The sequence below is a fragment of the Peromyscus maniculatus genome, chromosome 5 (assembly GCF_049852395.1).
Source record: "Peromyscus maniculatus bairdii isolate BWxNUB_F1_BW_parent chromosome 5, HU_Pman_BW_mat_3.1, whole genome shotgun sequence".
NCBI lineage: Eukaryota > Metazoa > Chordata > Mammalia > Rodentia > Cricetidae > Peromyscus > Peromyscus maniculatus.
In genome coordinates, this window is record NC_134856.1 from 18887809 (window position 1) to 18901909 (window position 14101).

Below are 14101 nucleotides of genomic sequence, written 5' to 3' on the forward strand. Positions count from 1 at the left end.
AGGTCTGTTCCTGTGGTGCCTGGCTGCCCCAGAAGTGTTCCCTGTTAGAGCCTAGCTACCTGGTCCAGGACTGCGGACTAGCACTATTCGTGCTGTCTGCTTTGGTGCTAGTTGTTGTGGTGATGTATGGTGTACCCTAATAAAATTTGCCTGAAGATCAGAGAACAGAACAAGCCATTAGATTAAACATAGGTGCCAGGCAGTGGTGGCACACACCTCTAGTCCCAGCACTTGGGGTCTCATGCCTTTGCTCCCAGTACTTGTGAGGCACACAGGCCTTTAATCCCAGCACTAAGAAGGAAGTAATATGTCTAGGCAGAGAAAGGTATATAAGGCATGAGGAGACAGCAACTAAAGCCTTTTCGGCTGCAGGCTTTTCGGCTGGAGAGCTTCAGAGACTTTCAGTCAGAGGATTCGTGGAGTTGGTGAGGTAAGACGTGGCAGTGGCTTGTTCCTTTGTCTCTCTGATCTTTCAGCATTTACCCCAATATCTTGCTCCGGGTTTTTTTTTTTTAATTATTATTAAAAGACCATTTTAGAATTCATGTACCAAGTTGCCATTTGTCTTTTTCTAGAAAAGCAAGTGTAAGTGTCATGTGAATTTGGTGACAATATCCTAACAAAGATGGTCATTTATATTCATCTTAAAATAACACGCACATTTCTGTAGTGATCCCTGACATGCCCCCTCAGAGCTCTACCTGCCCATCTGTCTGCTCTACTCATCCCCCTTTGGCTGAGCTGGTGGTCAACGCTATAAAGCCTTGTATGTGCTAAGTGCTCTAACACTGAGTTACATGCCCAGCCTAAAAGCAACTTTACTTTAAAAATGTGCTGTCAATAAACAAACAAACAAACAAACAAACAAACAAACAAAAAATGTGCTATTGACCATGTGTCCACATCCTGTGTTTCTTGATAAATGTTAACTCTTACGTTTTCTTTAGCTAATACTTTTAAACAATTCTAAGATTATTAAATCGTAATGTACAACTGAGAGTAACCTTGAAGAAGACAAAAAAAATCAGTTAAGACATTATCTTTAAAAAAAGAAAAGGTCAGGTCATTGTGGCACATGCTTTTAATCCTAGCACTTGGGAGGCAGAGGCAGGCAGATTCGGGCCAGCCTGGTCTCTGGAATGAGTTCTAGGACAGCCAGAGTTACACAGTGAAACAGTGTTTCAGAAAAGAAAGCATCTTACAGGGGGACTGATAGAGAGGAGAAGCAACTGGGGTCTGTGCAGAGGGACCAACAGACAAGAGGGAGCAACTGAGACAGACAGTTTGGGAGAAATGGGATGGTTGTTTGACTAATGCTTACGTTGGCACCAACAGGCAAGTTAAAAAGCTCAGCCCTTCAGCCAAGCGCAGTGGTGCACACTAGTAATTGCAGCATTCCAGAGGCTTCGGCAGGACTACCAAGAGCTCATGCCAACCTGGACTTTGTACTGAGTGCCAGGTCAGCAAATGCTAAATGGTAAGACCATGTCATAAAACCTTCCCAAAAGCTAAATGAATCTCTTGTGCAAAATGGTTGGTTTTCTCCAAGCTATACAACTGTATTAACTATTGTAAAATGAAGAAAATTGTTATAGTATTAGTAATGACAGATTATAACATTTTGTATTATAAAGTTTGTTTTTATAATAATTCTGTTTATGAGTATGCACAGTAAAAATGGGAACTCTGATGATAAAAAAAATCTTGTGGTGTGCATGGAATGTTATATATGCATACTCAAGAATGGCAGTTGATAAAATGAAATCATATTTTCTTTTCCTTAAAAAAATATTTGGGCCTGGGAGCCCAATGAATTTCAGCTAACCAGAATCCTGGCTCCTGTTCTGTTGCCATAGGAGAGAATCCAGGGTGGGACAGACAGAGATTTATTCATTCTGTTTACAGAGGCCCTGCCATGTGCTCAGCCCCATCGACAGGGTAGAGAATAAGGCAGACGTAGTCAGGCCAGGCAGTGGCCTTTGATCCAGGCACCTGGGAGGCAGAGACAGTTTGAAGCCAACCTGGTCTACATATTGCATTTCAGGCTATCCAGGGCTATAATGTGAGACCCTGCCTCAAAAACAATTAGGCAAACCAATAAGCAAATAAGCACAATCCTTGGCCTGAGAAATAAAGCAGGAGGAGAGGCAGAGACAGGGTGGAGATGGGGACTGGAGTTGCTGTGTCCAGGAGGACATTTGTAGAGATCCTGGTCATGTGAGCATGAGCTATGGAAAGAGGTAATGTCATACTGAGGAACTGAAGATGAAAAGACTCATGTGGGGACATAGACTTGAGGGCCAGCCAAGTGGCTTGACATGGGAACCACACTGTGGTCAAGTACGCTGTTTTAAACATGGGAAAGCCTCAAGATGAGGGTGAGTCATCGCCATGGAAGGGTCTGATGGATGGAATGTGGAGAGGTTTGTGAGGGAGTTCAAGGGTTGTGGCAGTGTGCTGTATAAGCACCGTGTCTGTGGCTAGTGCCCACTCCAGTGATAAATGAGATGGTTTTGTTTGGGATGTAGACCAACACTTTGTTTCAGTAAGCAAAAGACTTTATTTGAATATTTTTTAAAATTTATTTACTTTTTTTTTTATGTGAGTGCTCTGGCTAGAGGGCATCAGATCCCATTACAGATGATTGTGAGCCACCATGTGGTTGCTGGGAATTGAACTCAGGACCTCTGGAAGAGCAGCCAGTGCTCTTTACTGCTGAACCATCTCACCAGCTTATTTGAATATTCTTTAGGAAAAATATATAACTGACACATCAGACTCATTTTTATAATTTGGGGGGAATATAAAGGTTTCTTTTTAATGTTAATTACAGAATATATTAGCCCAAATACAGGAAACACATTATTAATGAAGATATTGGAGCCAGGAGTGGTGGCTGCATGCCCATCATGCCAGAACTTGGGAGGCAGAGGCAGAATAGTGAGTTCAAGGTTAGATTGGGCTACATAGTGAGCTCCTGTCACATGTTTTGGTTTGGAAAGTTCTGAGGGGTGGCGTGTGAAAACTGGACATTGGTAGGTCCATTGGTAGGTACAAGGGTCAGGAGAAGGCTAATTCATAGGAGCCTAGAAGAGACTTCAGAAACAGCAAACACATTAGCAATTGCTAAGTTAGACCGAGGTCCTACGGTTATTCACTAGATCAGCATTTTAACTCCTCTGAGCTTAACAATGTAGATAATGAAAGGCTGGGGAGGAAGGGGTAGAATGCTTTAGTCGGGAAAGATGATGGAACTTAAGGAGGGGACACACACAGTGAGGACAGACCTTGGGCTCAGCCACTGTCCCCAGATGTGGACGACTCCCTTCTCTGCCCCACCCTGTTACTTTATCTTCTCAACCTTGGAGACTCCCAGGCAGGCTCAGGGTTCCCCTGTGGGAACAAAACAGCAATCTCAGACACTCATGCTCCTGCTGGAGAGATCGCTTCCCTCCATGCTACTCACACGCAAATCCTGGCGCTTACTCACACCGCACTTGGGAAAACAGTCAGAGATTCCCGGGCTGGGTTGGGAGTGAAGTTTAACTATGTTTCTTTAGGAGTTAGTTGGGGAGTTAGTAACCTCTGTGCCTTGGGGCCTGGGTCTCTCCATGCCCTAGCACTAGGTAAGTGAGAGGTGGCATAGATTAGAGTGGCCAGTCAAGGGTCATTGTTACTGGGCCCACAGGAGGGTTGTAGGCAAAGCACTGTGGGGTTCTCAGGGCCCCCTCCCTCAGGTTTACTCATTAACTTCCAGTTTGTGGCCTTCCCTCTTCTTGGCGTCTCCTCATCGTGGAGAAATTATTGGGGGGTGCCAAAGCAGTGTCCTTGCTCTTCAGGATCCCCCTGAGGTGAACTATGTCTACACTGGTCACGTCTTGTAAAACATGCCTGCACATGCAGAATTCAACTACATCGATTCCCGTGCTGTGCTCACACTCAGATCTGAGTGTGGCAACATCTATATTTACCAGGAGCACTTAGCTCAGTATCTCCTGAGCTTTGATTCCATAAATCCTGCCTTGGTCCTCGTGGGACACTGCCCCAGGAGGGCAAAGCTCAGGGACTGGACAAGTGAGCTGGAGTCCTTTGCACACATGAAATCATTCCTCCACTGTGGAGACATGTGATCCCAAGCCAACTAGATCAAAGGCCATAGATTCACAAAAGAGTAGCTAATGAGTCCCCTGAAGGTGCCCAGGAACTGTCCAGTCAGGGTTTGGCCTGTGCAGTTAATGCTAACCATTCTGCATGACATCCAGCAAAGTGGCAGAGGATGTGTTGTCTGTAATGTACATGTTAAACCAGGCTCCAGACCTGTGGCCAGGTGTTTGACTCGGAGTAAGTTTGCAACCATTCTGTGCCGGGGGTCTTTACTATATAAGGATAGTAATTCAAGTTCTGAAATCACAGACTTGTGAGGAATACATTTAGAAATCAGGTTGGTACATAGAGAGAACATATACAGTAGTGGCTCCCTGAGACCAGGTGTTCCATGAATAGCAGCCTATATAGCATGCCCTTCTTCCAGGCTGGGAGAGCATAAGCATCTTGCCCATGTTTTCACAACTACGAAGACAGGTTGGTTCATGGCAGTTCACATTCATCATCTCTTTTACATACACTGACTTACACATTTGCACACATGAGCACACATATAAACACCACCAGGATGGAGCTGTCCAAAGTCTTTTAGGACTCTGGCGAGATGTGCCAGGACCTGGAAATCCTCCTGGGGCTGTGTGAGACATGGGCCCAGAGGACAGAGATCACAGAACACTGTACAGCACTGAGGTGGAGGCACAGGCCGGCAGAGAGGACAGAGCTCCAGTTCTTTAATTGGTTCAGGCTTCTGCTCAGAGGTGCTTCCTCCCTGTGGGATGCTCGAACTAGCCTCTATATGACATGGCCTAAACCAAGTCATGCTTTCCCTGTTCTCCAGTAGTCAATAAGACATGGAAGATGTCATCTTGTGTCCTGAAGGTATTAGCTAGTTTTATATCAACTTGACATAAGTTAGAGTCATTTGGGAAGATCCTTGAGAAAATGCTACCTCCAGATTGGCATGTGAGCAAGCCTGTGATGCATTCTCTTGATTGATGATTGATATGGGTGGTCCTAGCTCACTGTGGGCAGTGCCATGTAGAGGGTAAACAGTCCTTGTGCACACAGATAAGCACTGGAGAAGCCAGTAAAAGTTAAATACACAAGCTTATCGCTTCAAAGGAAGATGTTACTTGTTCTCCCAGAATGCTAGGAAAGAATGTAGTTTCCAACCTGGTGATCTGTTGCTATCTGTAGGGCCAGGCTTCACCTGTATAGCCCAGAATTTATGTTTCATTTATCTCAAACCTTTCCCCCTAAATCTTGAGCATTGCTTCTAGGCCATAAAACGCAATCTTATGAGTGACATCACTTGTGCTTTACAACAGTCTAAGTGACTTTTATGTTAACATAGGACAGGCCAGTCCTGACTCCCTCAGGCGTTATGTTTACCTCATTCTTCCAAGACCCTAAATCTTGGGCACAATCTCTGAGTCAACAGTACCTACCCATCTTTGTGAAAGATGTACTTTGTAAAGACTTTCAGTGTAAATATACCTTAAGCTCTTGCTATATCCACTGGACTGAGTTAATTTTTATCAGAAAACTCCCCTCCCCCTAACATTGTGCTTGGCTTAAATATGGCTAAAATTAACAACCTGGTGTCAGACTCTGAGTGTTTGAACTAGTGGCTGATTGTTTCTCTTCAGGTTGTAAAGCCTTCAGGGGCCCTCTCACAGTCCACCCCTGGGCTGGTAGTCCTAGATGCTATAGGAAAGCAGGCCGAGCAAGCCAATAAGCAACACCCCTTCATGGCCTCTGCATCAGCTCCTGCCTCTAGGTTTCTGCCTTGAGTTTTTGCCTTGACTTCCTTTGATGATGGACTGTGATGTAGAAGTATAAAGTATAAGTAAAATCCTTTTCTCTACAAGTTGCTTTTGGTCATGTTTCATCACAGCACCAGAAACGCTAACTAGGAAACCTCCCAGGAGCTAGGTGAACTGGAGACATTTCAGCAGACATCAGCTGGGCCTTTTCTCACCCAGATCAGTTCTGAGGTCATCTGCCTGGAGTTAGTGGCAAGCTGTGCAGGTGGAGGACCCAGGCCCAACAGGGATCCCAACCCAGATGCTAATCACAAGCATCATCTGTGACCTGTATTCTGACCAGCCTGTTATAAACTGAAGTTACTTTAAAGTCCTCCTTAGGTTTCATTAATTTTCCCAGGGAACTTAGGGAAACACCTGTGTCTACCACTTCATAATGAGCAATGCACAGGGCAGGCGAGTGGGATGCAGTGCAGGGCCCCTACACCCTCTCTGGGATGTACCATGCTCTAGAGGTTGCCCAGCTCCACCGTTCCCTGGGAGTCCCAGCCTTTTGGACTTCTGTAGAAGCTTTATTGTGTAGCATAGTTGATTCTGTCCTTAGCTCCTGGTGATCAGCTCAGCCTGTGTTCCTCTCCTCTCCCAGGAGGCTGCAGGGTACAGCCGGAAGCCTCAACTCTCTAATCTTGCCTTGGTTTCCCAGTGATCTCTCCCATCTTGAAGCCACCTCGGGCCCTAGACCCTAGCCACTTAATGACCTTCTTAGCACACTGAACATTCTGAAGGGGTTAGGTTTTTTCTGTTCTCCTAGGCAACTCTACAGCCAGTGAAGTTGACAATGAGGATTAACCATCACATCTGTAAAATGTATCTAAGAAGACCCACCTACAAGGAGAAGGATGGAGGGTGGGGGAGGTGGCTGCCCAAGGGCTCTAAGCTACAAACATGGGGGTTCTTTTTTTTTTGCTGCCTATATCTGGGTTTGCTACCTATATTCTGGATTCTAGTTATTTTTTTAAAAAACTTTTAATATATATTTATCTTTATTTTATGTATATGGGGGTTTAGCTTGCATGCATGTCTGAACTACGTGTATGCCTGGTGTCCACTAAGGCCAGAAGAGGGTGTTGGAACCCCTGGAACTGGAGTCACAGATGGTTGTGAGCTGCCATGTGGGTGCTGGGAATCAAACCCAGGCCCTCTGCAAGAGCAGCCACTTAACCCCTGGGCCATCTCTCCAGGCCAAGGACTCGAGTGCTTTTGGGCATCACGATAAGTTAGCAAAGTGTTCTGTGTTGTTAACATGGGTTCCAACAATGTGTATTTTAAGTGATTATGGGGTGAAAGGTAACTCATTGCGTGATGTCCCTCTGACCACACAACCAGCGGTTTGGCTGTTTGTGGGCTTGGCTGGGGTTGGCTACACACCCAGTGTCTGGGAGCTGGCAGACCCACAGAGTCTGGGCAGAGGTTTATGTAGCTATTGATTTCCTTTTTTTCTCTCTTTAAAAACAAGATGCATGTCCTTGTGGCTCCTTTATACATGGAAGGAACAAGTTGTTCACTCAGGTGGTCACAGCAGGAGGATGTCACATTCCAGGAATATCAGCTGACACCCAGAGGTGATACCTTTCATCCTCGATGGCACCATTGATGGTCCACATATGATTTATTCATCCACAGCTGAGAAGCAGTGGGCTTTAGTGGCTTCTGATCTGGGCTGTAAGACAGTTATTCATGGCTTTGAGTACTCCTGGTAGCAGAGACCCAGCCCTCTTATCCTCTCTGGATTCAATGTGATTGAGAAGGGCCATGGAGGGGTATTACTCAGGTCTGAAGGATAGGGGAATATGGGTTTCCCTGGTGAGGACTCACAAAACAGAGAAACACTGGTTTCTTGCCCAACGGGCAAGTTCTCCTTGGGAGTGGACCTTCTGGCTGATGGGTCCCAAATAACAGTATTGACACCTGCAGCACAGGCCTGGAGTATCTGTGTGTCACACAGGCTAGCCTTTACTATCCAGTTCTGGTCTTGGGGACCATGAGGCAAGCGCATGATCAAAGACAAGTCAGGTGTGGAGGATAACATGTGTCTCTCGGCTTCCTGGGCTACCCAGACAGATCTGACTCACCTCACTGAGGTATTGTTGAAGATTGGACAAGGCTATGATATACAAGGACACTAGCAAATCACAATATCCCAAACAAAAGCAAGGCATAGTTTAATTAAAAAACAAAAACATTAGAGTGCTCAGCACTCCAGCAGGCAGTGTACTGGGGCACCTTCCTCTTCAGTGTTCCCACATGACATATTCTCGTCTCTTTGGTCGGGAGCTGAGATACAGTTAGGATACTCTGCACAGGAGATGTATTCAGGGTAGGGGGAAGCAGAAGGAGTCCAGGCAGGCCAGCCACCGGAGCAGCTGGCACTGAACATTCCAGCATCTTCACCATAACATCTGCTTCCTTGGAGCTCAATTTGGGGACTGAGTTTTTCCAGCTGAGTGCTACTTCTGATAGTACATGCACTGTAAAGGGGCAATGGCGGGGAGGCGGGAAGACGGGTCTGATTCGGAGCAATGGCTTGGATTTTAAGAGCACTAGCTGCTTTTCCAGAGAACCTAGGTTCAATTTCTAGCACTCACATGGCAGCTCACAACTCTCTGTTACTCTAGTTCTATGTGATCCCATGCCCTCTTCTGATCTCTGTAGGTAGCAGGCATGCATGTGGTTTACAGACATACATGCAGGCAAAACATTCACATACATAAAATAAATAAAAGAATCTCAGAGAGGAAGAGAGAGAGGGAGAGAGAGGGACGGAGGGAGGGAGGGAGGGAGGGAGGGAGAGAGAGAGAGAGAGAGAGAGAGAGAGAGAGAGAGAGAGAGAGAGAGAGGCTTTGTATGTCCCGCATGTTTTGCTCAGTTTCAGGAACCAGGGACTCCTCCAGGCTGACTCCCAGAAGGACACTTTATTGGCTCATGGAACAGCCTCCATCTTTCCTCCTCCAGTCTACTTAACTGGCCTTTTCTGAGCTGCTACCAGGTCTAGACACTGTGATAACTACTGGAGACACTTTTATGAAGCACATTTTCTGGATGGGCATGGTGGCACAGACTTGTGATTCTAGCTCCTTGGGAAGCTGAGGCAGGAAGATAGCAAATTCAAGCTCAGTCTTGGCAACTGAAACCCTATCTCAAAATGAGGAAGAACCTGGGGACATAGCTTTGTTGCTGGCACTTGTCTGGCATGCATGACGCCCTAGGTTCAACCCTCTGTACCATGGGGACATTCCCTCTGCTCCCTTAGGAGCTTGTATCACAGTCTAGAAGGGGGGTTCTGTGTAGGTATAAGATCTGATGAATTACAAGGTAAGATGGCAGCTGTTAGATCATCTCTATGAGACTTTGCTTAGGGAACCAGGGTGAGAGAGTGGCACTGTTTAAGTGAGGTCTGGAAGAATAAGCAGGACCTTGCATGTCAGTAAAAGGGAGAAAATCTTCATAGGGGAATGAGCAGCATGTGCACAGACTATCTGGGGATTAGATACATCAAAGTCGAACTTGGCCAAATCTATTGTGATTTGGTATAAAGGGCAGTAAAAACGAAAAATTATCGAGAAATTATTTGTGCCATACACATGATTTAATATACTGTTTACTGCCACAGGAGGCTGCTTGGTTTTGTTCACATTTCCGTTGAAGAAAGCGACTCCAGAAGGAGGCACAATACAAGATTAGGTGCCGGCCTAGCACATTGAATCAGCGCTGATGCACCCCCTTGTGGCAGGAAAACGTGGAGCCAAAGCCGAATCCAAGAGAGCTAGGTGTCTGCCCTTACTGCCTTGGTCTTTGATTCTAGCCTGGCTTTCACATAGATTATGCTTCTGTGACCTCGAGCAAGCCATTTAGCACATATAAATCATCATTTCCTTATCAGCGAGGTGAAAGGGTTGTGGCCATCTTGAGGGAGGGGTGCCCATGGAAAAACACCAGAGAACATAAATAAAACAGCACACAAATAAGGCATTGTGCTTGCTTCATTTTTCAGGTCTCGGAGTTTGACAGGCCCAAGGTCCCGCAGAATCACCCGAGTCACTGTTTGCAAACCTCCTGGCAATAGCCAGCTCTTTGCTCACCCAAGGAGACATGGGAACTTCTTAGAGGCTGGCGGCCAACTGCAGATCCATGGCCTCTTGTTTAGAGATGGAAGGCAGCAGAGCTGAAATGCAGTGAGGGGAGCAGGGATTTAAAAAAAAAAAAAAAAAGGAGAAGCAGGCAGGCAGCAAGACATGAACAGACCTCTCTGGGGTTCCTACATCTTGGGATCCCAGCCCTTTTTTTGACACGGCGGGGATCTTTACAATAACATAAGAGCTCACAGTGTCCTCTGGCTGCATCAGAAGGGTTGCCAATGGCATGTTCATTTTGTAAGAAATAAGACTAAGATGGGAAAGCCTCACGTTCTGCTTTGTATGTCCCGTATGTTTTGCTCAGTTTCAGGAACCAGGGACTCCTCCAGGCTGACTCCCAGAAGGACACTTTATTGGCTCATGGAACAGGAAAGTCCAGAAAATGTTCTGGGTTGGGGCCAGTGTAGCAAGGACACTGATCTTGAAGACACTGTCTTTCCTTTGGCTTTACTTCTAGCCACCTTCCACTTCCTGGTGGCAACACAGTGACCAGAAACCCCAGACTCATGGCCTACCCAGTTCAGCGATTCCTAGTCAAGGTTTGAAGTGAGGATGCATCTCATTGGGTCAGCTGAATCATGTGCTCTCTTCTGAACCAATCGTATTAAGCGATTAGAAATTGGATTTGCCAGACTCATGTCACATCTTAATTTCTGTGCAGGAGGGTAGGGTCAGCTTCTCCAGGTCACATGGCCAGGATGGAGGGCTTGCCGCTCTAAATTAAGAGGCTTTTGTTACAAGTAGGCTGAATGGATATGGATGCCAGCAGGCCTCTCAAGTGTGTTTGTAGATACTAAAATACAAAAAGAAATGATTTTCAACTTCTAGACAGATCTCTAGGGAAACACATTTCAAAGCATATTTTAATTTGTTTTCAAATTATGCTCTCCTAATTCCCCAAATATCACAAGAAAAATGAATCCAGTAAGCCAACCATTCCCACAGTTCCCCACACTGGGATAGAGCTGGGGATAAATGACATCCTGCCTGGTGGTGCGTGGTTTTGGACTCTTGTGGCAATAAGTAAACAGTAAACAAGTCAGCAGGCTATTCCAGAGCGGCACCAGGTGTCGACAAAGAGCTGAGATGAGGTTCCTTAGAGCTTGCTTCCCTGGGGGAGGCGCTGCAGAGGTTTTCCTGGGCCTGCAGCAAACAAATACTTACTTAGATAAGAAAGACGGGGTCGGGAAGCATGCTCAAGGCAGGAGGAACAGCTTTGCAGGAGGGCCGTGCAATCTCGGGAGCAAACAGCACCATCCACACCGAAGATGGGGAAAGGTTCTCATCCCCTTCCGCCCCGAGGCGTCTCCAGTGGCACCTGTTTCTCCTTCAAGGCATGTGGACGCTTCTTCTCTCTCAGCAGCCCTTTGCCTAGGTATTTTCTCCCTCCACTCCGCTTTCTTCTTTCTTTGCTTTCTGACTCCCAAAGAGCAACTGAGGCAGCTAGTGCCATCTCCTCTTGCGTCTGCTGGGCCAGAGCTGCCTGTTGAAAATTCCTCCACCCCCGGGCCCTGCCCCTCTCACACTTGATGTGTGGCTCTAACTTGCTGTACCAACAGGATGCCTTCCCCCGAACAACAGTCCACCTTCCACACTTCTTCCTGGGCTCCTTCCTAGCCTAACGTAGCTGTCGTTTTCCTCAAGTTGGCCAGCAGATGGCAGGTTCTTCCCAATAAATGCCTGAAGGCTCCTCTGACTCAGAGCTGCAGTGATCTCCAGAGAATCCAGCACAGAAAACCCAGACCCCTGAGTCAGAGAACAGGAAAGAGGCCACTGCCACCGATCCACAGGGTCCCTCCCACCTTCCCACCCCTACCTCCTCCAGCAGCCTCTCTTTCTGGACCCATCTCAAAGCCAACAGCAGCTAAATCAGTAATGGTGAATTTATTTTAATTAATTAAAGTAGGGTCTCATCCTGCGGCCCAGGCTGGCTTTCATTTTGCTCTGTCACCCAGACTGGTTTCAGACTCACAATATGGTCGACGCTGGCCTTGAACTTGTAGTCTTCCACTCTCAACCTGCCATGTGGCTGAGGTTCCAGGCATGAACCACTACATCTGGCAGATAGCTCTCAAAACCAAAACTGTTTCCATCCATGAGATAACTCTGGTGCCAATTCTTAAGACTGTCAAATCCTAACTAGGGTTAGGTGGCAGCCTGGTGTCATAAACATTTGAGAGGCAAAGATGGGCAGGTTTCTCTGAGTTTGAGGCCAGCTTGGTCTACAAAGTAAGTTCTAAGACACCTGGGGCTACTGTAACATGAATCTTAAACGGTCTTATGAATAAAAAAAATCCTGGAGCCAGATATTGGGGTGAAAACTGAAAGATCAGAGAAGCAGAGCAAGCCATCCACAAGTTCTTACTTCTACGAAATCCTCGGTCTCGAGACAGTGAGGTCCTGTTTCCTCATGCCTTATATACCTTTTGTCCCGACATCTTTCTTCTAGAGATCCAGATGGCTCTCTGTCTCCAGAGTGATAGGATTAAAGGTGTGTGCTGTCACTGTCTGGCCTCTATGTCCAATCTAGTGGCTGGCTCTGTCCTCTGATCCCCAGGTAAGTTTTATTTGTTTTTGTTTTTGTTTTTTCAAGACAAGGTTTCTCTGTGTAGTTTTGGTGCTTGTCCTGGAAATCGCTCTGTAGACCAGGCTGGCTTTGAACTCACAGAGATCCACCTGGCTCTACCTTCTGTGTTATCTGCCCCTCCTGTCTTTAGCTGGGGGTGGGGATGGGGTGGTGGGGGTGTGGTGGGGATGGTGTGGGTGTGGGGTAGGGATAGGGTGGTGGGGGTGTGGTGGTTGGGGTGAGGGTGGGGTGGACCTCCCACAGGCTTCCCTTCCTCAAGGAAAAAAATCAGGGTCTCAACTCTGCTCCATGGAGGACATTTTTCAGGGGCTACTTAGCTTGCTGCTGGGAACTTGTAGACACTTGGCCCAGGACCTGGTCCCTTTTCTGGATAGTGTGTCTAGCAATTGACAATTTTTTTTTATTTTAGATATCCTTGGGCTCGAGATCTTCAGTTTAACAGTATATATTTAGAATTTTTCAAAGGATGAGAAATATAACAAGATTTCCTTTCTTCCTTCCTTCTCTCCTTCCTTCCTTCCTTCTCACCTCCCTCCCTCCTTTCCTCCTCTTTCACCCTAGCATCTTGCTTTGTATCCCAGGCTGACCTGAAGCTGATGACTATTCTGGCTCAGTCCTTCTTGCTGCCAAGTGCTGAGATGGGGTGTGCCACTGTGCCAGGCTCTGTCGAGGATGCCCGGCTTTTCTTACCATCCTGCAATGCATTCTTGTGCTCTTTCTACTCTCCCAGGTACGCTCATTCAGCTGAGTCTCTGCTCCCTGATCTAGGATGAGCCCTGGTGGGTGCTGTGTGAGGTGGGAACTCATCTCTTCGGAAAGACTTCTTTATGCAGAGACCTTCAGCCCCTCTGTATCATTCTGCTCTAGAATCTGACCTCAAGATCCCATCTTTGGTACCCTTTGATGTAGCACCAAAATATTGTCTTAGTAGAAATCCATCTCTGCTCTGCCTCGCATGAAGATGGTTAAATTCAGCATCCTCCATTGGTAAGCATGCTGTATCTGCATTTGTTTGGAAGACTTTGAAAGAGAGTCTGGCTGGGCTTTGCAGGCATCCTGAGGCTGTTGTGAAGATGAAGCAAAGGGCTTTATAAATGTCAAGTGATATTATTAGCAGCAATTTGCATCCATAGAGGAATGGGGGGGGGGCACATGATGCCAGGCACTCCAGGCATGTGTAAAGAGAACCTGCCCCAGTCCATCCCCTTGGAGAATCCATTTTACTACCCAGTTGTCCAGTGACCACATTTCCACCTCCCCTCACGGCAAGGAGAAAAACATCCGGTTTATTGCAGGCAGAGAAATGCAAGCGAATTTCTTCAGGAAACGTAGAAGCCAGAAACAGTCGGCAGAGGGAGGAATTGGCAGGAAGAAGCAAAGCTGAGACCTGACAGGTCTAAAATAAAGCAAGCTCCTGTGGTCTGTGGGGAACATATTCCAAGACCCCCAGT

General features: G+C 46.7%; 1 protein-coding gene across 7 annotated transcripts in view; it reads left to right on the plus strand.

Moving 5' to 3' along the window:
* The window catches only part of Abcc12 (ATP binding cassette subfamily C member 12), a 993341-nt gene that overhangs the window by 29802 nt on the left and 949438 nt on the right, over positions 1–14101 (plus strand). For 5 of the 7 annotated variants that reach the window (XM_076571782.1, XM_076571780.1, XM_076571779.1 and 2 more), the window contains 4 exons: positions 1336–1477; positions 12513–12620; positions 13212–13380; positions 13518–13637. The gene's annotated coding sequence lies outside the window, so the exon portion shown is untranslated. The remainder of the gene's footprint in view (positions 1–1335; positions 1478–12512; positions 12621–13211; positions 13381–13517; positions 13638–14101) is intronic. The other 2 variants (XR_013051183.1, XM_076571783.1) reach the window with 1 other exon arrangement.